The sequence below is a fragment of the Suricata suricatta genome, chromosome 13 (genome assembly GCF_006229205.1).
Source record: "Suricata suricatta isolate VVHF042 chromosome 13, meerkat_22Aug2017_6uvM2_HiC, whole genome shotgun sequence".
Taxonomy (NCBI): domain Eukaryota; kingdom Metazoa; phylum Chordata; class Mammalia; order Carnivora; family Herpestidae; genus Suricata; species Suricata suricatta.
The window spans coordinates 21,743,033-21,768,898 of record NC_043712.1 but is presented as its reverse complement, the minus strand read 5'-3'; the positions used below and the strand labels follow the sequence as shown (position 1 = coordinate 21,768,898).

Below are 25,866 nucleotides of genomic sequence, written 5' to 3'. Positions count from 1 at the left end.
CGCTAAACCTAATTAGGATGACTGCCTGATAAGAGTAAAGATTTGCATAGGATCCCAACCTTCTAATATAATATTCTAATATAGTACCTGAAATGTCCAGGATAAAATGAAAATCACCCATCACACCAAAAACTAGGAAAATCACTACTTGATTGAGAAAAGAATCAACAGATGTCAACACTGAGACGCATCAGATGTTAGAATTATTGACAAGGCTTTCAAAGCAGCCATTAAAAAATGCTTCAATACACAACTGCAAATTCTTTGAACAAATGAGAAAAATAGAAACATCTCAGCAAAATTTAGAAGTTATAAAAAAGGACTGAACTAAAGTTATAAGTATGTGATAATAAGAATAAACTTAATAGAGATGACAGAGAACATACATCAGTGAATCTGATAATCAATGGAATTTAGTGAATTTGAACAACAGAGAGAAAATAGACCAAAAAATAAAACCAATGGCAGGGATTGGGTCAATAAGGTCCAACATTCATATATATCACAAGTCCCAGAAGAACAGGACAAAGAGAGTGAATTTAAAAGAATATTAGAAGAATCAATGGTTTAAACTTCCCAAACTACATGAAACTAAAAGATAATAAACCTAAAGAAACACATCAAGACATTTCATAATTAAATTTTGAGAAATTAAGCAAAAAAAAAAAAAAAATGTTGCCAGCATCCAGAGACAAATGACACATTATCCATAAGGAAACAATAATTCACATAAGAGCAAATTTCCTATAGAAAGCTATGGCGGCCAGAAGAAGTCTCACATTTTCCGACTTCTGGGGGGAAATAAATACCTTGTCATCTTCAAATTCTATATCCAGCAAAACTATCTTTAGGATGAAGGGGAAATAAAGACATCATCTTCAGATGAAGGAAAACTAAAACAATTTGTTGCTAGCAAACCTAGTTTTAAAGAATGGCTGAAAAGATTTTCAAACAGAAAGGAAATGGTAAAAGAAGGAATCCTGGCACATTAAGAAGAATAAAAGGAATGAAATGTGGCTACCTACAATAAACAATCATCCTCATGAGTTTTATAAAACATGTTAGATATTTGAAACAAACACTATACCACCACCTGATACTCAAGACAATGATATTTAAAAGTGAGGAAGATAAAAGAACCTAAAGAAAAGTAGGGCTTCCACACTTCCAGTGGTAAAATGTTGATATCAGTACACTATTTTAAGTCACATGTGTATACTGTCATAGCCAGAGGAACCATTTAAAAGAAACACACTAAAAAACACTGTAAATAAGGGGCACCTGGGTGACTCAATCTGCTGAACGTCCGACTCTTGGTTTAGGTTCAGGTCATGATTCCAGAGTCGTGGGATTGATCTGTGTTGGGCTCCATGCTGGGCATGGAGCCTGCTTAAGATTTTCTCTCTCTCTCCCTCTTTCCTTCTGCCCCTTCCCTACTCATATGGGTGTACACTTTCTCAAACACATAGACACACAGACACACAGACACACACACACACACACACACACACAGAGTAAATAAATTGAGATGCAATCCTAAAAGCCCCCAATATTTACGTGGGATTCTGCACACCAGATACCTAAATGTATATAAAAGTATAAAGTCATTCAGGGAAAAGTCTGGGACTAGGCACCCCCTCACTCTGGGATAGAGGTATATCTGAATCTACCTGGGAATGTAAATCACCAGAACTTACTGGGCCTCAGTTTCCACATCTTTGAAATAGAAGTGGCTGGAGAGGTACATCTATAAGACAAACTAGGCCATTTCCAGTGATAAAAATTGGTTATTCTGTAAGTTACAAATCTCCATTCTTCTTGTGTTATTCTTTATGATTATGTCTCTAAAAGCACTCTAAAAACTATGGAAAGTCTAGAAACAAAAAAAGGTATTTGCGTGACATACTCAGGGTTCTCACAGATCCCCAAGTAGAGAGGAGACAGAGATTTCAAATGTCACATATGCTCTTGGAGCATGGACCATTTCCACTTAGTGGAATAATTCATTCCTTTCCCATCGCTGGGAGTCAACCACGTATTGCCATTCACTTAGCATTCCTCTGAGATCAACCTCTATCAAGTCTCTGAAAGTAGGTAAATTATGTGAAAACTGGCCAATACCTAACAGTCCATCAACTCAACATACTTTCACTTCTTCCTCAGCGTATCCTGTTACCATGTTCTGTTTGTATAAATGGTCCCCAAACAATTAATTTGCCTTTGGGAAGTGCTAGGTAATCTATGGTTGGTTTGGTACAATAGACAAAAACTGCATTTAAAACAAAAATTTTGCAGGCACCTGGGTGGCTCAGTCGGTTAAGAGGCCAACTTTGGCTCCGGTCATGACCTCACGGTTCATGGGTTCGAGCCTAGCATTGGGTTCTGTAGTGACAGCTCAGAGCCTGGAGCCTGCTTCAGATTCTGTGTTTCCCTCTCTCTCTGCCCCTCCCCCACTCATGCTCTGTCTCTCTCTGTCTCAAAATAAACTATAAAAAAATTAAAACAAAATATGCCTTCACTAGGTTTTATAAATGAGTATAAACCCCTTAATTTTACCATAAAGGTAAAAAAGGCCTCCATTATCCTATCAGTGATATGTAAGGATTAAAAAGACTGTAAGTTTCCCTCCATCTCTTATGTTCTGTGACCAGAATGGATTACTTTTTCTCAACAGAATTGGGTGCGATCATTCCACCAAGCAGTGAAAGCTTACAGGTGATGAGTCTGAGTTTTGTCATTCTGTGTACCTGGCATAAAACACTCTGTGTACCTGCCAGCTGAGTGAGACCTGGTTTAACACCCTGAGCCTCAGTTTCTTCATTGGTGAAAAGGACATACAGCAATACCTCCCTTACAGGGTTGCTGTAGGAACCTGTAAGTCAAACACTTGGTGTGTAAGCATTCTACGGCAGAAACTTAATTGTCGGAGGTAAATGGAATTTTGAAAACGATGTGAAGCATTTCAAGAGGTCACATTAGTTAGGGTCACGGCACAAAAACACATCAAGTTCTACACTCAACAGAGTGGTTATTTCTGAAGCCAAAATTCTCCTGTGTTATTTGGGACTCTAAGGTTGTCACATGATTACAATGCTGAGTCATCCTCTGTCGCCTACGTTCGGGCAGTGGTAACCTCTTCCACACTTGGTGTAATGTGTTCCATAAAATCGGGTTAAATCCTACTTCATTTATATAATATGACTCGGACACTGGTAGTTTTTTTTAAAGCTTATTTCAAGCCATGCATTCTTTTCTTTGAGAGAAAAGTTCTGAATAAAGACAAGTAATCATTAAGAATTTCATCTTCATAATTTTAGCCTATAGTAGAAATGCAAACTTATCTTCTCTTTTCCTAATACTAACCCAGTAGATGCCAAAATGGTCACCGCAAAAAAATTATCTAATAAAAGCATGCATTCCAGTCATGCTGTGGTAAATTTTTTTTTTCATACTTAAATATTGTTCTTGGATTTGCCTTTCCCAACTGGTAGAGTTGTTAACCTATTACCAAAGTACTTTACAAAGTTTTCTTCTAAGCCTCTTCTAGGAAAACACTTTTTAAGTTAAAATGCTTTTCTATACATAATTATAAATATATTGAGCAAATAGAATAGATATATGATATAAAATATATCAATTATATATGTAAGACTGAAGTTCCTATAGTGATATTAGAATCAATTTAAGGGCCAACTCAAGTACAAAGTAAGTTGATAAAAATTATGATATGAGGAAATCCTTCATTGATGCAGAATGGATTTAGATTAATACTTTATTATTTTGTTTTAAAGAAATTAACATTAATAAAACTTCTATAAATATCTATATAGTCCATGTTATTATAATATAGATACCTAGTCATAACAGCTAATATGTGTCTAAAAATATTAAAAATGCATCGGGGGGGGCCCCTGGGTGGCTCAGTCATTTAAGTGTCCGGCTTCGGCTCAGGTCATGATCTCACGGCTCATGGATTTGAGCCCCGCATCAGGCTCTGTGCTGACAGCTAGCTCAGAGCCTGGAGCCTGCTTCAGATTCTGTATCTCCCTCTCTCTCTGACCCTCCCCTGCTCATGCTATCTTTCTCTCTCTCAAAAATAAATAATAAAAAAAAAAACATTAAAAAAATAAAAATGCACTGGTATCACTCTGACAAAAGGGGAGAAAAAGAGAGCACTAAATCTGAGAGATTATAATCTTATTTAAGAATTTGATAGCAATGATGTCATGACAACAAATGTTCCTGATAATACACTGTCCAGTGACTAACATCACAGAACTGTCAAGGGAAGGGTAGAGAGAAACTAAGACTAACAGACACAGGTGGAGAACAATCCAAAGGATTCTGCAGAGATCTGGCAGGCTAGGAGGCACTAATGGTTCTATCCCCCTTGGCATTGTAAAAAGGTGAGGCGTAATGTTCCAGGCTTCTGATGGATTTGGAGGAAGAGAGTACAGAGAAAGGATCATAAAGATAAAGAAAGAATTATATAACCACCAAGGCCAAAATAAACAGATTATCCATAAAGGGAGACTAGTCAGACTGACCTCAGACTCTTTTACTTTGGGGGCCAGTCAGGCAACATCTATAAGCATTTGCAGGAAATGACTTCTTCATTAATTCTTTATTCTCCTCTGTCATTCACATGTCAGGACAACAGAACATGTTCCTCAGATAAAGGGAACATTACTGTCTGTGTGATGGGACTACAGGTGACTATTTTCTTTCTCGTTCAGTACTTCCTAATTTGTACATGTTCTGTACTGACCGTATGTTACCTTTACAATGGAAGGAAATCAACGTTATAATAATTCAGAAATTAGAGAAGAACAGGAACTATAGAGAGTAGAAGAATGGGGGCGCCTGGGTGGCTCAGTCAGTTAAGCGTCCGGCTTCGGTTCAGGTCATGATCTCATGGTTCGTGGGTTCAAGTCCTGTGTCAGGCTCTGTGCTGACAGCTCAGAGCCTGGAGCCTGTCTTCAGATTCTGTATCTCCCTCTCTCTCTGACCCTCCCCTGCTCTTGCTGTCTCTGTCTCTCAGAAATAAATAAAAAACATTAAAAAAATTTTTTAAAAAGGAGAAGAATTGTTTGCTATTCAAAGAGTATTTGAGATTTACAGGTATCTGTTTAATTGTTCTAAAATTTTCATACCAAAAAATATAGAAAGAGAAAGACTTATCCTTAACACACACACACATACCACTTTTCTGATTTCATGGAAAAGCTAAAGTGGATTTTTAAGAAAATTATACTACAGTGGATAAAGGCTTTACTCTTTTCTACTCTGAGTAATTCGGCCTCCCATCAATGCTTCCTTGTTTATTTGTTTTTGGGAAATAATAAATCAATGGGTATTCACATTATTTTCCTTAAGCATATTTTAAGAACATTTTTCATTTAAACTAGGAATTAAGGTACTATTAATTTTAAATATTTAGTATTTAATATTTAAGAAACAGTAAGCTATTTTAAAATCTTATTTTATTATTTTAAAATATTTTAAGACATTATTTTAAATGATACAATGATTTATCAATACTTAAAATATTAATATTTTACTATTAAAATTACTATTAAAACACCTTAATTATAAGGCTTTAATTTCAATTATTAATATTTTAAAATAGAACGCTCCTATATAAATTAATGCCTTATTCCATAGTATCTTTGAAAGAAACCCAGAGGGAAATATGGAGTAGAATAATAAATTAGGTGGCTACATACATGTTAGTAACTGTGCTGAACAGCACATTCTAGTCTGTCAGAGAGACACTCATTAGGTAGACTGGTTAACCAGACACGGTGAAGAAATGCCTTCTCCTCTGTGGACCAGCAACTCCCTGACCTGGACACAACTTCCCAGAAAGCCTCATAAACTCAGAGATGGCTGCTAAGGGAGAGGGGCAGCCCGTGGGACTGGAAGAAGCTTGCTGACGGGCAGGAAGGGCACGCCCGGCATCCTTTAAGGAGAGGTGGTGTGCTGCACACACAGGAAAGGTTCCATGTGGCTTTTAGGTTCCATTTCGGGACAGGAGGACTAAAGACCAGACGCCGGAGTGGTGAAGACCTGTATGACCCTGAGCCCATTTTGTACCTCCCCCTCACTCCTCTTACTTCCTGGCCCTGAGTTGAGATCAGACATAAACAGTAAGACACAAACGGTCTAGGTGCTTGTTCCAGCGACGGCAGGAAAGCAGAAAGGCTCGGAGACACTGGATCAGTCTAAAGAAAATCAAAGGCAGAAAACCAGGAGGTGGACAGATGAAAAGTAATCTGGGTCCCTGTGGACCATGGAAGGGAGAGAGAAAAGCACAAAAGCAATGCAAAAGTGAAATAGTTAAACCACAGCTTTTAAATACTTAATAGATAATGGAAAGAAAAACACAACTTCTTTCCAAACACACCCTACTTTTGACCACCCATAAGGCTAGGCTTCTTTGCTGTGACCCTCTCTCTCGGAGGTGAGTAGAACTTGATATCATAGAACCTTGGAACTTGGAAGCTGGGCTATTGCTAAGAATCTCCCTCCTTCAAAGGCAATTCTTGACATCTGTACAGATGCAAACATCTGATCCCAGACCCAGAGACAGAACATAAAACCTTGAAAAAGGAAAACTCTAGTCTTTTAATGACAGTTTACCAAAAAAGATAATTAATAGAGGTCAAAGGCCTTTATGCTGACAGCAGAGTTCTCGTTTAATTGTTTTTACTTCTACAAGCAAAGAGAGAAGAGGCCAAATTAAATGAGCTTCTCCCTTCACAATAAAACCATTTTCGGGCATTCCTTAGGGAGCACTGAAATCTTATTAATGGAGCTAATGTTGATACTCAGATTTTCAGCAACTATAGAAACTAGCATAGTCTAAATGTGAACCAACGATTAACACAGAGCCATAATGTTTCTTGCTGAACACAATGTCTCAACGTCATAGTTTTCTCACTACTCAGAAACTACCCACGGAGGAGGGCTAGGGATTCCATTCCAAATGTCGCCTGGACACTCTGTCCTTCCCTCTTCACCCTCCTGATAAGAAAGGGCTGCTTTTAGTTCACAGGGTGCTACGCTCACCTCTCTGGGGATTGTGGGGTCAGATTTTCAGCCTTCAGAAGGTCTGGCGCAGAACAAGGACTTCATGGCAGACGTGTTGCTTTCATTCTTCAACACAGTGTAGGATTAGTCTTCCTATTTCCCAGATGAGGAACCTAGAGTTGATTTCAACTGACTTGTCAAGCTACTACTCAAACTGAAGTCTGTGTTCAAATCCAGTTATACCATTGTTTTCCCAGACCCAGAAATTCATCTGGCTTACAAAAGGTGCCATCTACCTATCTATCTGGAAATAATATGTTGAACTATGTGACTCAAAGATATTTTCTCCCCAGACCATGTCACACAGAAATAGAGAGGCAGAGCAGCCACTACATTAAGCACAAGTTTGCCAAAGTAGCATTTGCCACTATTCCAAGTCAGTCCTAGGGCCAAATTGGAAAGGTTCATCCTAAGAGAAGTGAAAATCAGCACCAACTTGTCATCACACACACACACGACTTTAAAAGTCTCTAAGTCCAAGTTTTGCAAAAGTAGTGATGAAAGGTGTTCTTAAACATATTTTAAATAAGTATATCCATTTTTACCTTTAGATAAACAAGTCCATGTAATAAGCAGACTAGATCAGCAAGAAACTGCAGAATATGCCCAAGGAATCACACCCCATTTTGGATGGGACACAGTAAGTGAAAGGGAATTAGGAGACATAAGTCTCAAGAACAGGCTTCCATATGATTCTGGAAGGATGAAAAAATTAGGATAAGAGAGTTCAGCTTTCCTTCTTAGGCAGTGGGGATCCATGTGAATTACTGTTTGGGAAGATCACTGTGACTACTTTGCAGGATGGAGAGGAAAGGAAAGGCGCTGTAGGTGGAGAGGAGCTACAAAGTTCGGTTGGGCGCCTGCTATGCTCCTCCACAGGAAGGCCGGCTCTTATTGAACTGTATTAATGAGACGTATCCAAACTTAACAACAAGCCCTTTATCTCTGGCAGGAGATGAAGGACTAAAAGAAGTTCCCCTATTGCTTTTTTCCATTGTTCCTGCCCAAGAAAATGCCATCATCTCGAAAGTTGTCTCTTTCCAGGGGAAAGCAAGTTCCACACCCAAGAACTTACAACCCCCTGGCCCTTGATAGATTCCAAGCATGTTTCCCTTTGTTCTCTTAGGCAGGTATCTCCCTGGCTCTTCAACTGTTTTATCCTTGTGTTTACAATGTCTTTCATACATGAGTTTCTGCCAAACTTTAAGAACAATCTTCTTTGTGAGAATAATTCACGGTTTCTATTTTATGAGCAGGCACTCCCACTATCTCTATTTTTTACAAATAAGAAAATGTAGGTTCGGAGACCTCAAGACACCTCTCTGGGCAAGTCAGCTAACAAATGGTGGCATGGGGATCGCGATGCCTCCAGAGGCCCTCACTCTGAGCCACAAAGCTGCACGGTCTTAGGGAAAAACTCAAGGGAGAGAAATAGGTCAAAATGGTGGTGGTCAAATTCAGGATGAGTTTTATATTCTGACTCAAATATTTCCATATAATTCAAAACAGCGGCACTGCGTGGGATTTACTTTGAAAATCAGGGATGAATTAGTGATGAGTAAATAAATATCCCATGCAATCTCGGTGATTCAGCTCCACGAGCTTTAGATTCCCAGTCCCTTGCTCGGCAAAACATCTTCCATTATTGCACAGAGATCCTTCGCTTGGCTATGGGCTCTCCCTTTCCTTTCTTTGCACCTGACATAGAGCAGTCTCCTAATGAGGCAGATGGCCTTTTAAGCTCTTCGGGTTTCTCTAGAGAATGTTAATTACCACCCCTCCGCCCCCCACCTCACCAAAAAATAAATTAAAAATTCCACTGACTTCAACCTATACTTAATTAGAAGAAAACAAGTGTCCAAATGTTATCAAGAAATATAATCTGGGAAAAAATGTTAAAGAGGGCTATGATATAATATGCACAGTGAACCACATAACTCATTCTTCCTCATAAGCTAAAAAGTTCTTAGTGGCATCTGGGAAAAGGTCTAGAATACTACAGGCTGTATGTTCATTTTCAATAACATAATGACTTTATAGTTGGAAGATAAACCAAGTTCACTTCAAAACATAATCCAAGAGATGGAAAGCAAAACTGCAAAAATTTCTTAAACCTCTAGGTGCAAGGCAGTAAGTTTTAAAGAGTCTAAGAAATACTGTGCTACGTTTAATTCTAAATCGAGTCGACCAATACATTGTAAAGTCCAGGCCCACAGAGAGGCTTTTGCTGAACTGCACTTTGGCAGCAGGCCACCAGCCTTCTAAGAAACCACCTAGGGGACACGGTGCTGCGTGTGAGCACCGCATCATGGCCAACGTGTTCAAATGAAGACCCACAGGAGAAATGACTCTGTGGGTTCAACACTCAGAGGAGCTATTTCTCCTCATTTTACCTTATGGCCACCAAATCATGAATCTTTCTCTCTCTCTTTTCTTTTAATGTTTAATTTTGAGACAGAGAGAGAGAGTGAGAGAGACAGAGCGCAAGCAGGGGAGGGATAGAGAGAGGGGGAGACACAGAATCCAAAGCAGGCTCCAGGCTCTGAGCTGTCGGCACAGAGCCTGATGCAGGGCTCAAACTCATAATCCATGAGACCAGGACCCGAGCTGAAGTCAGAAGCTTAACTGAGCCACCCAGGTGCCCCAAATCATGAATCTTTTTGTGCTGATGTCTGCATTAACTGCTAGAAAGCACGTCCTTACCTGACTCCATGCCGCTTTCTGGCATGTGTCCTTCCCTGTCTCTTTTTCTTGCTTATTTTTAGTTCAGCTTTGTCCTCTGAACTGTACGCATCTTTTTAAGCTGCCTTAAATTCTTTCTTTTTTTTCCACAAAGTATAAACAAACACAGGCACACACTTTGCACACGTCTGTAAGACTGTTTAAAGAATCCTGCTATTAGAACATAAAAACTACCCGGCATGAATGAAACCAGCATGTCTCCTAGATACCAAAAGGGAGAAAATGAATTTTCATTTCTTTTAAACAGCAAGGTCAAAATGTGTCTCAGGTCTGCCACCCCACAGGCCTTTCATCTGACACTCAGATTACAACCTGACCCCAACAGAGTCACTGGCTCATCTGCGGGGCTGCGGTTATACCGTGATCATGTGTTTCCGTGCCACTGTGCTTAGGAAGTGCGTGATTGGGGAGTAAAACTTCTGGCCCTCCTGGAGGTAGGTAGACAAAGGCAATTGTCAGGCTAGAGGTGTGACATTTCAAAACCAAAGAAAGAGAGAGGAAGAAGTGCACGTGAAGGAATGCAGCAAGAGGCAAGAGAACAAGTTAAGAGTAACATCTCAGGAGCCATAGGGAAAGAAAAATGCAAGATGGAAGTGTTTATGTACACGTTCTTTAGGGAAAGGCAAATAGTTCTGGTGCAAATACTTTTTTTTAAATGTAGACATAAATACATAATGTCCTTTAGTCTTTCATCCTATAACACTGATTCCTTTAAAAAAAATTTTTTTTAATGTTTTTTTTTTTTTTTTTTTTTTTTTTTTGAGAGAAAAAGAGTGCAAGCAGAGGAGGGGCAGAGAGAAAGGGAGACACAGAATCTGAAGCAGGCTTCAGGCTCTGAGCTATTTGGACAGCACAGAGCCTGACATGAGGCTCAAACTCATAGACTGCGAGATGACCTGAGCTGAAGTGGGACACTAAACCGACTGAGCTCCCCAGGCGCCCCAACACTGATTCCTTTGTGCTTTTCAAAGGTCCATTTTTTTTTTCTGACCAGAATCATATTAAAACACCTGCCACATCCCTGGTGGATACACTCCCTAAGTGTCCCCAGTGAGTCATACCCTCTTATAGTGCCCTCCCCCTGGGTGTGGGAGGAGCCTGTACTCTGCTTCTAACAGACAGAATATGGCAAGAGTTATAGCTACTGATTAGGTTCTATTCTATGGCAAGATGGAGGGATTTTCCAGATGTGATTAAATTGACTTTAAATTGATCAGCTGGACCTAATCAGGAGGCTCTTAAAAAAAGAATCTACAGGCCAGAGACTAGAATCGAAGCAGAATAGAATAGAGACCCCCCTCTCTCTCCCTTGCTAACTTTAGAGAAGCAAGCTGCTGTGAAATCTACTAACAAAAAAATGAGCACTGCCAGGCACCCGAGGGCTTTTGCAAGCAGATCCTCCCCCAGGCTAGCCTTCCATGAGAAAAGGGCCCGGCCAACATGCTGATTTCCGCCTGGTGGGACCCCGAGCTCAGAACCCACTAAGGCGTGCCTGGAATTCGGACCTGTAGAGAGTGAGATAATAAATGGGTGTTTTACCACCAAGCCTGTGGCAATCTGTTATGTAGCAGAGAAAACAAATCCAGCATCTAAAGATAGTTTGGGGGGTGCGTGGGTGGCTCAGTAGGTTAAGCGTCTGACTCTTGGTTTTGGCTCAGGTCATGATCTCACGGTTCGTGAGTTTGAGCCCCACACTGGGCTCTGTGCCGACAGCAAAGAACCTTCGTGGGATTTTCTCTCTCTCCCTCCCCTGCTCTCTCTCTCAAAATAAGTAAACATTAAAAAAAAAAAAAAAAAAGATAGTTTGCATAGGAATTGTTTATAGTATTAACTAAACAAAAAGTGGAATGGAAACTTCAGACCTTTTTCCTCAAGAGTTTCTAGCTATGTATCACTTATATTCTTTTTTGTAGCCTTACTTTAAAAAATAAGCATTATTTTGGGGCACCTGGGTGGCTCAGTCGGTTAAGCCTCCGGCTTCGGCTCAGGTCAGATCTCACGTTCGTGGGTTCGAGCCCCGCGTCAGGCTCTGTGCTGACAGCTAGCTCAGAGCCTGGAGCCTGCTTCCCGTTCTGTGTCTCCTTCTCTCTCTGCCCCTCCCCCTCTCATGCTCTGTCTCTCTCTGTATCAAAAATAAATAAAACATTTAAAAAATTTTTTTTAAAAAGCATTATTTTATTTTAGTACGATGATGCTTTTAAAATAAGCTTCAAGACTCTTTACTCTTCACATTATCCTTAGCCAACCTCTCCCACATTAAATGTTTCAGACACTTAAACTAAAGCTGCTGCCACCGTGTCCGTGATGCTCGGCTGGAGAACCACCACAGGGGTCCCCCTGAGGTTTCAAGGCCTACATGCCTGGAGAAACCTGCCTCCAGGAGGGCCCGGGAAGGTTGAGCCGGGCCAGCCTGCGACCTCCACAATTTCCTAGTGAGCCAGCAGAGAATCAAGCTACATTTTTAGATTGTTACAGTGATTCAGCACATTCAGGTCCATGCCTTCAAGCCTGGAGCCAGAAGACCACCCCTCCTACACCACCAGCGAGAACCAGCAAGCTCCCTACAGACATGAAAGGAATGGCCTTGGTTTTATTTCCATTTTAACACTGAAATCAAACCCAGCCTTCCACCAGGCTACCCAGCGGAGACTCCGTTCCATAAATACCATGTTCTCTCTGCTCTGGGCAAAATTATACCCCGATGAGGTATTGCCATGCCACTGTGCCCAAAAAGCGGTTAGGCAGCAATGGCTCTAGCATGGGTGAAGGGTTAGGCATGTGAACATTTGGGGGGTGGGGGGGGGAGAATGATATGGGGAGGGCAACATTTGTCTCTTTTTCTGAAGCATTTTTCTGGTGATCAGAAACTGAACTTAAAAATTCTTGTATTGTATATTTTTTGTGTGGTGAATACAAGGTTTTGGTATGCAATTCAAAGGCCAAGCATTTTGTCTTCTGGAATTATTTCTGGCAACAAAGCACAGGCGATGTTCCTTCAAATTGCTGTGATTCTTACACGCTAATTGAAACCACTTTTATATTGAGGTGCACTGGATACAGAAACGGCACATTTTCATTGCTTATAAAAATCAAAGAGTAAGAGTCACTTTTCCTTTCTTCCACCCCTATTTTTCTCCTTCCTTCCTTCTTCATTTTTAACTTTTGAAATATTAAAAAGTAGCAACATAGCAAGTATGGAGTGCTAGCTCTGGAAAAGTCCCAAGTGAGGGTGTAGAGCCCACAAATAGTGAGTTATCTTCAGCAATTCCCATAATCTCTTGAGATGTAGTTTAATCACCTCTAAAATGGGAATGATAATATTTGCACTGTCAAACCTATGAGGTATATATGCATAATGTCAAGAGAATCTTAAGAGATTATATGGGTTTATAAGGACATGTTAGTTCACCTAAACCAAATGTTATAAGAATGTGAAGTGCTTCTTCATTTTAATAATTGATGCTGTCTCTCGTAAACTGGCAGAGACAGACATTAAATTTAAAAAATAAGTGGTTTGGGGCACCTGAGTAGCTCAGTAGGTTAAGCATCTGACTTCAATTCAGGTCATGATCTCACAGCTCATGAGTTCGAGCCCCACGTCAGGCTCTGTGCTGGCAGCTTGGAGACTGGAGTCTGCTTCGGATTCTGTGACTCACTCTCTTGCTCTCTGCACCTCCCCTGCTCACTCGCACGTCCGCTCTCTCTCTCTCTCTCTCAAAAAAAAAATCATTAAAAAACGAGTCATTACTTTATTCTTAACAAAAGTTAAAATATTTGAGTGAATTTCATAGTTACTGTCAGAAAAAACAACAGTTAACATTTAGCAAGTGCTTCAGTAACATTTGTTAATGTGAGACATTGCACCAAGAGCACTAACATATTTTCTCATTTGATTCTCACATGAATTAAGACCTATTATTATCTCCATTTTATAGATGAGGAAGATGGAGTTTCAGGAAATTGAGCAGTAAGTGGTGAACCTAGGACACAAAAGCAAGCAGTCTAATCCAGAGCCCACACTTAACCACTCGAAAGTTTCAAATACATCTTCCGATACATTCTCCGGCCAAGAACAGCGGCAAGGAGATGTGGTCTGAGCAGTTCTCTGTCGGTATGAAGCACAGGCTGCCCCTGCTGAGCTGGGAGGTCTGGTGTGGGGGCCTGTCCACAGGACAGTGCCACAGAAGGAGACTTAAAAGATAAGACAGATCACTGGCATACCACTTAGGCAGCCTTCAGTGGAAAGGACGCTCCTGGAGTTGTGAACTGAAAAAGCCCTCAAAGATTTAGAGCAGACCTACAGCCATCTCCCAAACCACACAGGACCTCCAGGGCCGTGTCTGGGGCTGTACCGGTCCGGGGGCAGCCACCCAGACCACTGCTGCTTCGCGGAGACTAGATGGAGAATGGCCCTATGCAAAGGGGAAGGAAATGAGGCAGCTAGAACCAAGAAGTAAATAAAAACAGGAACTAGGGAATAAAAGGAGGCAACTACCCAGAAGAAAACGAAACTAAAGTGAAACCAGAAACCAGACATACAGTAGGGCCCTGGTTCCCAAACTGTGCTCCCAAGGCACCTTAGGGTTCCACAGTTAATTTAAAAAGAATGCCGCCAGATATTTTAAGTTTGAGAGAATTGGTGATGTTCAGCATCTGTCAGAAACCATGTGAAAACTGCCAGCTCGAAGTAGTTCACAATTTCAACATTAGATGGCATTAAATTCCTTTCTGTGACATGCTTTTGCAGTATTGTCTGCTATAATAAAAATCAAATCTTGCCTAAAACTCACCGTGAAACAGGAAATGAAGATGGCAGTATTTGATCTGAGTCCAAGTTCTAAGAAGTTGTACAGTACCCCAAAGGCACACACAGCCCTTAGTGGTTGCTCTTCGGAATTAGATAAAACTGATCTCTCTTTCCATTTATTTTGTGGTTGCTATGTTACAAAATGGCTGCTAGTTTATTAGGAACCGCATACTTCATTCAGTTGACTTAACTGCCTCATAAATTAAACTTATGCATTTAGTCGGCCCTGAAAAAAATAGAAATAAGGGCACTGAGAAATTAGGGGAACCTGTGCATTGGGGACTAAAGTCATCTCAGGAAAACAGAAAAGTGGGGGAAGCTCAGAATTGAGCTGTTTCCAGACTTTCAGGATCCCTTGAGTTGAAGGCTGCACCCAATTCAAGGAAAACCTGTCCCACTGAGTCCTGGATGCATAATAGGCCCTGATCCTTCTGGTCTTCCTCTTCTGCTCACAACTACAGTGATTAATCCAGGGACTTTCAGTTTTGACATAGCACTATGATTATGCTATACAAACACCAAGTTACATATTTTATAATAGCATCTACCAAGTACTTACATTCCTGGCATCTTATATAATCATCTTAATCTTCTGAGGCTTTTCTGTTTCTGCCCTACCTCTTGTTACACAGACAAGGAAACAAAAGCACGGGGCAAGTGAATAGATGACCCAAGGTGACAGTGCTGTGGGCGGGGCTAGGGTTAGAATCCAGGCAACTGGCAGTGGGAGTTAACACTAGTATCCCCGCGCTATACTGTTCAGTGGTTAGGCCTTTCGGTTTCTAAACAAATAAACACACATTAGACCTTTACATGGAACAAAGTGCCTTAAAGCAGTACAGATATTTAACTATTAAATGCATTCCTATTTTTGTTTATTCTTAATTTCTCAATCCTAGAAAAGCACCCATCTCTTTCCTTTTTTAAAAACTTTTTTTTAATGTTTATTCATTTTTGAGAGATGGAGAAAGACAGAGCACGAGTGGGGGAGGGGCAGAGAGAGAGGGTTGACACAGAATCTGAAGCAGGCTCCAGGCTCAGCTGTCAGCACAGAGCCCAATGTGGGGCTCGAACCCATGAACCACGAGATCACGACCTGAGCCGAAGTTGGATGCCTAACCGACTGAACCACACAGGCACCCCACACCCATCTCTTTCCAAGGCTTGCTAATGTCTATCCTTATGAATAAACATAATGTAAACGGTTACAATATGGCACCATTAAGAGAAAAAATAAAAGCCATCCAAATCCTAGCATGGATGTAACAAAATATTCTCATTCCTTTGTGTAAGAGTATAAACTGGTACACTCTTCAGGGAGAACATTAAATAATCAAGATTTATAAAGTCTCAGAAGAGTAAAGATTCACATTAGATAATATCTCAATGTTATTTATCATAGCGAAGAGAGAAAGAGGGAGAACTAAAACCTAAATGCCCCCGATGTATCATTTTGGATGTCTGAAGTCTGTGTAGGTAACTCATGTTTTCATAAAGATGACCTACAGACACATGAATAGATGCTCAACATCACTGATCATCAGGCAGACGCAGATGAAAACCTCAATGACATATTGTCACCTTAATCTTGTCAGAATGACTAACATAAAAGTCATAAAAATTAACAAGTATTGGCGAGGATGTGGAGGAAAAGAAACCCTTGTGCACTGGTGGTAGGCATGCAAACTGGTGTTGCCACTGTGGAAAAGAGTCTGGAGGTTCCTCACAAAATTAAAAATACAACGACTATATAGTCCACTAATTCCATTACTGGGTATTTATCCAAGAAATACACTAACTTGAAAAGATATACGCACCTCTATATTTATTGCAGCATTATTTACAACAGCCCAATTACAGAAATAGCTCGTGTCCATTGGGAGATGAATGGTAAAGAAGACGTGGTACACACACACACACACACACACACACACACACACGAATATTAGCCATAAAAAAGAATGAATCTTGCCATTTTCAATAGCAAGAATGGACCTAGAGTGTATAATGCTAAGTGAAATAAGTCAAAGATATGATTTTACTCAGATTTGAAATTTAAAAAACAATGAAAAAGGGGAAAAAGGTACAGAAAAACAAATACTGAGAATGGTGGCTGCCAGAGGAGAAACAGGTGAGGGATGGGTGAATTAGATAAAGGGGAGTAGGCACACACTTATCTTGGGGTGCCGGGGTGGCTCAGTCAGTTAGGCATCCACCTTTTGATAACGACTGAGGTCATGGTCTGATGGTTCATGAGATCAAGCCCTGAGTCAGGCTCTGCACGGACAGCGTGGGGCCTGCTTGGGATTCTCTTTCCTTCTCTCTCTGCCCCTCCCCATCTCCTGCTCAGGCACGCATATTCTCTCTCAAAATAAATAAATAAACTTTTAAAAATGCACTTATCTTGATGAGTGTTGAGAAATGAATAGTTGAATCACTATATTATACACCTGAAGTTAATAGAACACTACATGTCAACTGTATTGCAATATTAAGAAAACTCATGTTTTCAGATAACTTAATGGCATTAACAAGCACAGGATATTTTTTTAAAGCTGTGCAACAAAACTATATACTGTATAATCTTAATTGAAAAGTATTCATTATAACAAAGGACTGGAAAGAAACAGCATTTTCATTTTAATACTTGGGTTTTTCTCCAAACAGTTTAGAATCTTAAATTTTCCTAATTTTAATGTTTTAATTTTCTTATCTTCCCTTCTATTCCTCCCAATGAATAGGTATTACTTTGGTGATCAAGAAAAAAGTCATAAATATTAAATGTAAAGGTAGTCCAACAATACCTCATTCCTACATCATTGCCTATACTGTAATGCTCAAAAAACGTTTACAGAAAACTTTCCTGATTACACTAGTGATAGGAGTCTCTCCCTTCTCTCAATTTTTAGATAACTTTATCTGTTCTTTTTTTTGGTATTTTTGTTACCTCCTACCTTCTACAATAATCACACATGGCATCCTTCCTGCCGGACTGTAAGTTTCAGGATGACAGGGCTCTGTCTGCTTTGTATCTATCATCAGCCTCACTCCCGTCCTTGTAGCTGGGCCAGACAGGTAAATGAGTAGGGATTATACATTTCGGTATTTGTTATGCCAACACACAACAGGCAATATAGGTCACTTGAACTGAATTGATTTGTAAATAATTGCAGTGTTCTCTATAGCACTCAGGGGAAATAACTAGATCCAGGGAGTGGCACCTAGAAAATAGTTCCATCCTAACCTGTGGCTAAATATCTGTAATAATATTCCATATTTATCCAAATATAGTCTGGTCTCTAGAGAGACCAGAGTGTTCCATGCATCCAAAATGCTTGAGCAGAGGCTGAAAGACCACACATCCTTCTGGCTTTCAAAGAGAGTGTGAATACCATGATCCTGGTAAGACTCACTACACACCAAGTTTCTAGAATTCTACATTCATTGGTTGAATGAATAGTTAAGGGATGCATGGATAGATGAATGCACAAACTAATGGGCTGAATCCCCATAGCACCCTCAGCTCCATTTCTGTGGGCAGACAGTGGGAAAATGCCACTAGTGATAATATATGCCTATAAAAGTGGCTAAATGGGTCCAAGGAATGACCATGCTGGGAAAACAGTTCACAAAATTTCAACCAGTCACAGGTGGAACTTTCCTGAATGCAGAACAATAGGTAAAATATGAGAACTTCATGTTCCCTCAAACAGGTGCCAGACAACATTCTAAGCACTTAACATACTTCATTTAATTCTCAAAATAACCTCCCTATTTGAGGAGAGGGTGATTGGTAATGTTCTCCCCAGTCACAGCTAAAGAACAGAAGCTCTGAAAGGTCAACTATATTCCTAAGGTCCAAGTTTATGTGTCAGCTGGAAATGGGGTTTTTAACTCGTGTACATATCAATCCAAAGCCCGTGTTCTTTATGCCATACTGTCTCCAGAATAAAATGAAGGAACAGGGGGGAAAGAATGTTCTTGATGTTGCCCATGAACATAAAGTGATTGATCTGTCCTTCTCTGTAAAGGTCTCCATGGAGATACACACAACTGCATCCGGTTAACCGCCTCTCCCCTCCACCAAAAAAACCAAACATGGTTGCCTTATCTCCTCTCTTAGGGGGATAAAAAGTTTCTCCTGGAATGGAAAATTGCATGCCTACCTGAAAAAAATCTTCAGCGTGCCATGATTTCTCAAGGGACTCTGATAATGAGTCATTAAAATGCATTTTCAGTCATTAAATTAAAGGTGACAGATTTTCCTTGGGTGATAACAATTAGTGTGGCTAGTTCACGTACTTTGAGAATAAAGTCTATTTAGTGCAAACATATCAATCTTCTTTATAGGAAGTTTTTCAAGAGCCAAGGAGCTTATCTTAGTAATACCGTTTTCTCCCTAACTCCAACTCCCTTTACCTTTCTCTATTCTATCTCTCGCAAAGCAAGTGTACAAATACACGTGTGTGGGGACAATCACCAGTCCTAACTCCCTGTGTAGGTGGTACTCATACATAATGCATCTATTTTAGTAGGAAAGGTGAAAAATAGATTTTAGAGATGAGCAAGGACAGGTTTAATGCCAGGTCTATGTGACTGAACTATGGATGCCACCACAGAGATTCCGCGTCAGTAGGTCCGGGCTGGGGCCCAGCAATCAGCCTGTTCAACAGCATCCCCCTTGATTCACACGAGGGTGGTCCTTGGACCACACATGGAGAGACACTGACACAGTGAAGCCCTTCATGGTACAGATGAAGAAACTGTCATAAAGGTCAAGTGGACCGCCCAAAGTAAGTGGCAAATTCGAAGTCAGAATATAGTTAATGCCTTTGCAACCACACATCACATTTCTTGCCTAGCGTTCCAAACTTTTTTTTTTTTTTGGGGTCACTCCTCTATAAGCGGCAGCTGCAAAAACATTCATAACTTACATTTATGTGACAGTCCCTGTAAAAAAGAGCTTTCCCAATCATTACCATATATGGTCTTCACAAAAATATATTATCGGTATTTGCCAGACGAGGAAATTGCAATTCAGAGAGATTAAGACTCTTGCTTGAAATGTTTATATTTGGGGCAAAGCAGTAGATTTAATAAGCTTTGATGACTAGAGTAAGCCCTCAAGTGTTGACCATCTTTTTTTTTTAAGAAACAAAACCATAAATATTGACTCAGGAAAAGTTAAAATTGGTAGAAAAACCTCATTAAAATAAAATTAAAGCTAAGTTCCAATAACACTTAATACTAATTAACCTCTCCAAATCAAATATTTTTGATAAAATTTAGTTATAGAGTAAGGCCAAGGTAAAGTCAACATGAGAGGAAAAATGAAAACTCACAATGGCAGACATCTGTCACAATCTGAGATGTTAACAAAATGATAAATTAAGTCATTTTACAATCTATACAAAGACACTTGATTCTCATGAAAATGTCAGTTACATTAAATCTGGAAAAAATGTAGCAAACTAGAATGTCTTAACTGTGATATATTGAAAGACTTAAAATAGACTAGTAATAGATACTCCAGAAAATATCTCCTCACCAAAAGTTAAGTGTTCCTCTAATTCTGATTTCAATATATGTATTTATAAAGACAGTACAAAAATTTTCTTGAGGTCTACATAAAGCAATGGGTCAAAATATCCCACAACCTCAGTAAGTTACCGAGTAAGACTGCTACATACAACACTGTTAGTAAGTCTGATTGCTGTGGGAGAACACACTGGATATGTAACACATTGTAATGTATATAATGTAGATCACTTATTACATAATGCATTATAGGAAGATCAACATAGAAATGAATGTATTTGTTTAATTTTTTTTTTAATGTTTATTTTTTGAGAGACAGGGAGACAGAGTGTGACCAAGGGAGGGGCAGAGAGAGAGGGAAACAGGCTCTGGGAAGCAGGCTCCAGGCTCTGAGCTGCCAGTACAGAGTCCAACACGGGGCTTAGAACCCACAAACTGTGAGATCATGACATGAGCCACGGCTGGACACTTAACCGACCAAACCACCCAAGCGCCCCAAATGAATGTATTTTCCAATTCTGTTTCTAACTTTTTCTGTTCCTGCTTCTAATGTCTTTTAAATTTACATACGCGTTAGCAACAAAGTTCTTGCCTGAAAAGTGACATAACCAAATCAGACTGGATTATAATGTTAAGAAATTCCATTAAAGGGGGCGCCTGGGTGGCTCAGTTGGTTAAGCATTCATCTTTGGCTCAGGTCATGATCTCACAGCTCATGAACTAAAGCCCCACGTCAGGCTCTGTGCTGACAGCTTAGAGCCTGGAGCCTGCTTCGGATTCTGTGTCTCCCTCTCGCTCTCTCTGCCCCTCCCCTACTTGCACTCTGTCCTCTCTCTCTCAAAAAAAAATAAACATTAAAAATTTTTTTAAACAGAAATTCCATTAAAGAATTATAGCAGTCTTATCATCTTTGCCTAGCAATGTAATAATCTACACTACTGTTAGATGTACCATTCCAATTTAATTCCCACAGCATCCTCTTGGATTTTAAATAAACTGTTATGTACTGGTACTTGCAAATATGCTAGACTACATGCATGGTGCCTTGGAAATAATATCTTCTTATGAAAACATCTTCCCTTGCCCCCTACCCCCACCAAGACGTCACCATTTGCCAAATTAAATAAAGCCAGTGTTTCCAGTCTCTACAAGTTCTGTGTATTTCATCACGACATATGTACTTCGTAGGATGTCCAAAATAAAACTGTTTTTGTTCAGACACTCACTGACTCCAGCTCCTCAGTTTATAGGCTGGCTTTTCCTTTTGGGTGGTGGGGGAGGGGGGTGCTGAGTAGGGGTCAGTATACAAAGGAGCATTCCAGGGCACCACATGCTCAGCAAGGTTAGCAAAGCAAATCCCTCCAGCATAACATGGTGAATCACTTGCTGGCTGCAGAGAAAGCTTGTCAACTTTTCACTTCATCAGTTTCCTGGGCAAGTCCTATAAGGCTGGGTCCCTAAGTGTATCTTCCCTCTCCCAAAAGAAAGGAAAATAACTTGAGTGAATGAATTCACGCCTGTCGCATGAAGAGAAGCTTTTTGAAGTGCAGAAATACCCATTTAGAATGAACTCATGGAAAACCCTACTTAAAATGCAGCGTCCTTTGTGTCAACAGAGGTCTGCTTGGGCAGGATGAATAGGTGAAGCCATGAATTTCCAGTCTCCTGATGCCAGATTAAATCCCACTTCTTCAAAAAGACCCTGTTATTGCTGTGTCACCCTATTAGAACTTCTTATTTGCTTTGGATGATCACAATGACTCCTCTATTGGCGGAGGAGACTGGCCAAGGTTTAAGTAAAGCCATGACCGCACTCAGTCTAGACACTATCATCTTCACTAAAATACATGAATAAAAAGTCGCTTCTCAGAGGCATAAGGCTGTAATTTAGACCTCAGAGGAAAAAATATCAAAGGTACAAACACAAGGAAAAAAATCCTTTGTTTATATGGAAAAACAAACTTTGTTAAAATACGTTTTTCAAAGAGCATGAACGAAGCATATGTAAAAGGGGAAAATAATTCCGTTTTGAACTGGATGTATAAAGCACATTGCCTGCTCATCAGCGTACAGAAATTCTGAGAAACAAATACAAGAATCTATAACCAGATATGTCCATTTCTAGTCAACTCAAAATAAAACTCAGAAATACTAAATAAGTGAAACCCTTTGTGTACTTAAAGTGATCTCCAGGATAATATGGAAATCTGTAAGACAAAGAGAAAAATCTATGTAAAGACAGTTGACAGGCATCTCAAATGCTTTATTTCCTACCCACCGTTGGTGGGTGCTGGGTTGCTGGATAAAATATATGATGCCCAGTTCAATTCCAATTTCAGATAAACAATGAGTACTTTTGTTAGTATGTCCCCTACAATTACTTTTACTTGCTAAATTTGGCGATTCCCATGCACACATGTATGTTTATTTTAAGTGGTAGGTGTCGACATTTCCTGGTAATAATCTTTCAGGTCCTAAAACATACGTGTTACTACAGAGTCCTTCTTACATCCCCCAGAATGTTAATATGCACATGTAGAAATTCATCCCTTTCCTTATAGGTCATCAGTCAAACTCATTTCCTTTACGACCAATTTGATGTGAAACTGCTCACTGTGGTCAATTAAAAAAAAGAAGACTGTATTGTACCAGTGCAAAATGTAGGCAAAAAATGATAAGCATAATACTGTCTTAAAATTATGCGAGCTTCCCTCCCACCCCCAGGAGATGTGCACACCTAACAGGGGTTACTGTCCTGCCTAAGAGACACATGACTCACAATAAATAAGGAGGTAACTAAATATTTAATTCCACAGAGTATCAACAATACCTAGTAGAAATTATTTTTTTGCCTGGGGTCGTATGGCAAATTCCTACACATCATCTAAAGATGGAATTCCAATCACCATCATAAAGTCTTTCCTGACATTGCCCAATCGAAGACAGCATTCCCATAGCACCTTGCTTATTTTATTTATAATATTTTATTGTATTTATTTAAATTATCTATCATGATCTACTAAAATGAGAATTCTTCGAGAACAGGGTCATTTTCACTGATCTTTGCATCCCTACTCCTTAACAGAGAACCTATTAGACATTCAATACATGTCTGCTGACAAAATAAACTATTATTAACAAGCTCACTCTGGAACTTGGCCTAAAAAAAAAATGTCCTTGACAGCCAAGATGTGGAACTGCCTTATTATAACGACCTTATAATAAATGTTCCTTTGAATGAGACTCATTAATTTACACTGAATTTTAAGGTATGTAGGTATATTTCTACTGTTATTGAGGAGCTGGTAAAATTCTATCTGGAATAAAAGGTATGTTTCACTTATTCATTCAACAAACATCTAGAGTTTGCTAAATTCTACGCCCTGTTCTAGGTGCTGGCAATATAGTCCTGCCATCATGGAATGTCCATAATGATACTCCAAGGACACTGATGAAGTAGCTGTAAGAGGTTAGGAGAAGAGCTAAATATCCTTTATCCTTTTCTTTCCAGGCCAACAGTGATGGCAGTCCCTGCTAACGGAATCACAGCTGTCACTCTGTAAAGCTGGAAATGACTAGGGAACAGCAATAAGATGTCATGACCCCATCCATTGACCATTCTTCCATTTATGCCAGACGTAGTCCTTCACCGTAGACCAAAAGCAAACAAAACGGTGCCCGAAATGGTGACTGGGCTGCCAGCTGTGTCCTAAGCACAGTAGGTCCATCTGAAGAACTGATGACCCTTTCTAATCAATAGTGACAAAGTGGCCCGGTCCATTTAAAAATTCATTTTAATGGTTAATGCCATTTAATCATCTTCAGAGAGTTACCAGGCCAAACCTGCCATTACTTATGATGCTAATAGGACTTTCAATACACAGGACTGAGGCTCAAGAAGGAAGATGGAGGCAATTCTGTAGCACAGATGTATCTTTGGAAAAAACGCCACTGCAAGTAAAAGGCATAACCTGTTACTGGAGCCAGCAGCTGCTAAAACACAGTATGACTTTTACACCTTGTCATAAAAAGGAAACACTAGCTCAACCACCAAGTTCACTATTGTATCTATGCTGGTAGGTGGTTATGACAGAAAGAAAGAGACAAAGAGGGAGGGGGCATGTGCAGACATGACCCAATAGTAATGACGGTATTTTGCTACCACTTAGTCAATGTCTTACACTAGCCAGAGCCAAACCCCGAGTCAGCGCATCAAGTGCTCACAATCACTTGATAAAGGTTCTACAATCTTCTTTTTATTAATTCTGAAACTGAGATGTTAAATCAACTCATGGTTATGAAACTATTAAAAAGGGAGTCAGAAGGTGAATTTTAAACTCTGGCCTATCTTCCAAATCTAAGCTGTCAGCCCCTAAGCAACAGCGATTCCCAGTGGTCACCACACACCATTCAAGGAATCTTTGCATCTTTTAAGATCCTTAATGAGAAGGACAGATGTCTGTGCAGCGTTCATATGGGGACATACAGGTACACGTAGTCTGAATCAGACCTAAAATAAGAAAGAGCTTCATGTTCTGGTTGCTCTGTCTGCACCTCAAAAGGAACTCTGCTAAGTTAATGTGGTATTTTTGTTTTTTGTTTCTGTTTAAAAGTTTCTTTGGAGTAAAAATATTTGAATGGAGTTGGGCAACAAAAGGGTATAAAGAACTGGTATTTGGAAGTTGTTTTCACTTTTGACCAGGGCCCAGGACTTGGGGTCTGGGCAGCACTGTGGGGCTTCTGGAGGGTGTCTCTCCTGACCACACCCTTGGTGCCAAGCCAGCCTCGTGGCTGGCCAGACAAGCAGGGCTCTCATGAATATTCTCTTGGGTTCTTCCTCAAAGAGGTCTTAACAGGGATGCCACAGGGACCTAAAAAGACTTGGGGCAGCTCTGGTTCCCCTACAAAGCAACAGGATGTGCAGCTGGTCACCAGTGGCCAGAGAATAAGAGTCCCTTGTCCCCCCACCTTTCCTCTAGCAATGGGACCAACGGGGAAGCCTTCTCTTCCTGTCACAGAGTGCTCTATGGGAGAGTAAGGCAGAAACAATTCGTTTCAGATTATTCTCTATAAATGTGGCACTCCTTTAAATGGGGCATATACATCTAAAGTTAATTATTAAAGAAGCTGATATGAAGAAAAAATCATAACCCTTGCTATTATTTCAATTCTCTTTCTGTGTTTTCTAACTCTGTGTGGTTGATCCATGATAGTTATGTCCTTATTGTTTTATTTACAGACAAATAAAACTGTAAATAATCTTGGAAATCAAATTGGCCAACTTCCTCAGATGGCCTAATGGCAGAGTCAAAAGTAGATCCCAGAGGCATCCACTTCAGTGAATATTAAGTGGGAATACACACACACACACAGCAGGTAAAAAAAAAAAAAAAAAAAAAAAAAAAACTTGATAAAAACCAAGATAAATGAAAAATCAGTACAATTGCTAATATTAAGAAAGCTGACAGGATGCTAATGTGTGTAAAAACTACATACTGTGCAAATAATTTAGTTTCCAGTGACTTTGTCAAAGTTTCATTAGAGAGGTTACCAGTGGTTATAATGAGGCCAAATTTAAGGGGACCCTTTCTGTGAGTGTCAGGTATCATTACAGCCACAATGTTAACACCTGTCCGGCTGGCCACTTAAATACATGCTGATGTTTATAAGGAGAAAATGACGGAAAA

General features: G+C 39.9%; 1 protein-coding gene across 3 annotated transcripts in view; it reads right to left on the bottom strand.

The window, feature by feature from the left end:
* The window catches only part of LPAR1 (lysophosphatidic acid receptor 1), a 133,919-nt gene that overhangs the window by 25,425 nt on the left and 82,628 nt on the right, over positions 1 to 25,866 (bottom strand). The gene's annotated exons all lie outside the window — the stretch shown is intronic.